This window comes from Ursus maritimus, unplaced genomic scaffold (genome assembly GCF_017311325.1).
Source record: "Ursus maritimus isolate PB19 unplaced genomic scaffold, ASM1731132v1 scaffold_7, whole genome shotgun sequence".
Lineage (NCBI taxonomy): Eukaryota > Metazoa > Chordata > Mammalia > Carnivora > Ursidae > Ursus > Ursus maritimus.
The window spans coordinates 5139941-5143706 of NW_024426885.1; the positions used below are offsets into that span (position 1 = coordinate 5139941).

A 3766-nucleotide genomic window follows, 5' to 3' on the forward strand; every position below is an offset into this window, starting at 1 on the left:
CCCCCCCCCCCCCCCCAGGGACTGGTACAGTGGGGCAGATGAAGCCACGGCTGGAGCTGCTCAAGCCTCTTCTCCCAGCCAGGCTGAGAACCAGAGATGCATTCTGGAGAAAAATGGTGTCTGGATGGAGTTTTCCATCCTCTCTTTGAAATAGGATTTACGTCACCCAAACACGAGCCACTGAAATACAGCTCTTGTCAATATCTAATTACCTAGGAAATGCTAGTGTCCCTGCGCCCCAAGACCAGCTGCTACAGGGGCTCCTTCCTTTAACCTGCGGATGGAGGGCACGCCCTCCCTGTGTGGCTCTGACCTCCCCGCCCCACACACCCGAAGCTGGCACCTCGGGCGGTCACCTGTAGAAGACGCGCTTGGGACCATGGCTGATTGCACACTGAACACGACTTTGCATCTGCAAAGGGGCCTGTTTCTTCAATAGGTGTTTTGCACCTGAACGAGGACTTGATCTGCATGCTATCTCTTTAGGAGTAAAAGGTTCCCAAAGACAAGGAACAGTTTAAAGCAGGACTTGGTAAACTTGTTCTATGAACGGCCAGATGATAAGTATTTTAGGCTCTCTGTCCCCCTGCTCAGCTCAGCCTTCGTCGCATGAAAATAGCCAGAGACAATGCAGAGAAGAGTGAGCAGGGGTGTGTTCTAAGAAAACCCGATTTACAAATAGGGCAGTGGGCTGCCTCTTAGTTTTTCTGACTGTTTCCTTGGCTGTGCAGAAACTTTTAATCTTGATGAAGTCCCATAAATTCATTTTATCTTTTGTTTCTCTTGCCTTTGGGGATGTATCATGAAAAAGGTTGCTTTGGCAGATGTCGTAGAGGTTGCTGCCTATATTCTCCTCTGGAATTTTGATGGATTCCTGTCTCACATCGAGGTCTTTCATCCATTTGGAGTTTATTTTTGTGTATGGTGTGAGAGAGTGGTCAAGTTTCATTCTTTTGCATGTAGCTGTCCAATTTTCCCAGCACCATTTATTGAAGAGACTGTCTTTTTCCCACCGGATGTTTTTTCCTGCTTTATCAAATATTAGTTGCCCAAAGAGCCGAGGGTCCATTTCTGGGTTCTCTGTTCTGTTCCATTGGTCTATGTGTCTGTTTTTGTGCCAGTACCATGCTGTCTTTGTGATCACCGCTTTGTAGTACAGCTCGAAATCCGGCATTGTGATGCCCCCAGCTTTGTTTTTCCTTTTCAACAGTTCCTTGGAGATTCAGGGCCTTTTCTCTTTCCATACAAATTTAAGGACTATTTGTTCCAGTTCTTTGAAAAATGTCATTGGTATTTTGATCGGGATAGCATTGAAAGTGTAGATTGCTCTGGGTAGCATGGACATTTTAACTATATTAATTCTTCCGAACCATGAGCATGGAATATCTTTCCATCTTTTTATGTCTTCCTCAATGTCTTTCAAGAGTAGGGGGGGTAATCAGAAGGGGGAATGAAACATGAGACACTATGGACTCTGAGAAACAAACTGAGGACTACAGAGGGGAGGAGGGTGGGGGAATGGGATAGACTGGTGATGGGTAGTAAGGAGGGCACGTATTGCATGGTGCACTGGGTGTTATACGCAACTAATGAATCATCGAGCCTTACATCGGAAACCGGGGATGTACTGTATGGTGACTAACATAATATAATAAAAAATCATTATTAAAAAAAAAACCAAACAAACAAATAGGGCAGTGGGCCACGGTTTGCCAAGCACCGGTTCAAAGCCGCGTGTCGCTGGGATGTGCCCGCACGGAGGGTAGGTCTTGGGTTTGACACCAAGGATGCCGCTGTCGCACACCTTCAAGGAGACGTTCATTGCCAATAACTGGCCTTTGTGAGGAAACTAAAAAGGAAACCAAGTACAAACTGGTGCAAACTGTGGACGTGTTTCCTGTGAAATCTAGCAACTCGAAGTCTACAGAGTGCTCTTCTCAGCCTTTCTGAGACACGTGCACACGGAGTCCCAGGCCTGGCTCTCTGACGCGTGCCCCCCGTCCCCCAGCGTCCCGGCTGCACCCCGGGATCGCTCCATGCCCCACCGCTCCTGACACGGTCGGGACAGGGTCCTGCCTGCTGCTCCAGGCCTGCCTGGCCGCCTCGCCCGCCGCCCGCTCGGCCACCGCTCTCCTCTCTGGCATCTCTGTGGGATTCGACCCTCTTCAGGCTTTGAATGAGACCTGCGGGCAGCCTCTGCCTCGAGAAGCCCACACGATCCCCTGCCATTTCTTCCACAGCAGCAGCGTCTGAGTGAGGCTCACTGCAGGGAGTCTGAGCACCCCTCTACCAACCTGACGGGGCTGCCGTGCCGCCTCCCCCCCCCCCGCCTCAACAGCCTGGGGCTTCACTTCCACCCATCCTTTCTGGACCGGCAGTGTTGGGGTGGGGGCAGGGCAGAATGGGCAGAAGGGCAGAAAGCCAGCTCCATCAGGCTCCGGGGATTTCTGTGGTCGGGAGGGTGCCGCCTCCATATCCCACCATCTACTTGGCACAGGGAGACCTGCATTCAAGGAAACGCAGTGGAGCATGCAGAGAAGAAATGTGACCTGTCCGACATCTGGGTGCTGTGAGCCCCGCTCCTCGCCTGATGGTTTCCGTTTTCCTGGTGAAATGATCTCACAGCTATGGGATCAATGCAAGCACTGGGTGCGCGGGGGCCGAGGAGGGAGCCCGCCGTGGACCAGGAGGTGGAGGTGGTCAGCAAGAACCACCTCACTCCAGCTGTTGGGAAGGCCCAGAAGACCCTCGACCATCCTATCTCTGACCACAAAGGGCTGGTGATGTCCCTCAAGAGGCAACCTTGAATCTTGGGGGGATGTACCAGTATGGATTGGACATAACAAAGGGAAGGGAGGGTGGCAGAAGCAGGGCTCTGGCCAAGGAGGGACAGAAGCCACTCTTGGGTCCCACGCTTGCAGAGTACTCGCTGGGTGTGGAAACGGGCCCCACTGGGCCATTTGTCCTCCAATTCCTTCTTGACTGAGCAGAGCCTCTAAAAATTGAAGAATTGGGACTTTTTTTTTTTTTTTAATCTGAGGCAATTTGAGTTCCTCCCAGCCGTGACAGGTGTAGCTCCAGCACCAGGACACCATGAGGGAACCGATGTCCCTGTGTCCCAGCACCAGGGCTAGCAGGGGTGGGGGTAGGGCAGTTAGAACTAGGCTAGAATTTTGGTTCCAGTGTCAACGATGTGATCTTGCATCACATATGGAACCACTCTGAGCCTCAGCTTCCTCGAGCACGCAGCGAACAATCATCCCACCTCCAGAGGCTGGTGTGAGGATGAAATGGGAGGACGCAGCTGGAGCCCATCGGCCTTGGCACACTCTGACCGCTGCTCCCATTGTCCTTGCTGTTGTCATTATTAGGGCCTGAAGCAAACACGCATTTTGGCTCTTTACCAGAAGCAAGCCCTGCCCTGCCCAAAAGGCTCTGACACGTTTTGTGTCCTTGTCTTCCAGCTGAGCCCAAATGCCTCCCCTTGACCCCCATGCATGCCCACTGCCCGTGGATCAGGGAAAGGGTGGGCAGGGCTGCATTTAATTGTGGCGACCAGTGTTTTATGGGGTAGGGTGAGAAGCAGGTACGTTTCTTTTCTGGAAGACACAGGGGCTGGTGCTGAATACAGCAGGTGCTTGTGGCCCCTTCCTCCGGGACCCCAGGGTCTGCACTCCTCACTCCCTATGCATCTGGAGAAGCTGGGCTGTGAGCTTTGGTCCAGGGAGGGATCCCCCCCCCCCCCCCCCCCCCCCCCCCCCCCCCC

General features: G+C 52.8%; 1 protein-coding gene across 1 annotated transcript in view; it reads right to left on the reverse strand.

The window, feature by feature from the left end:
• Positions 1–3766, reverse strand: part of DOCK1 (dedicator of cytokinesis 1) — a 495125-nt gene that overhangs the window by 13127 nt on the left and 478232 nt on the right.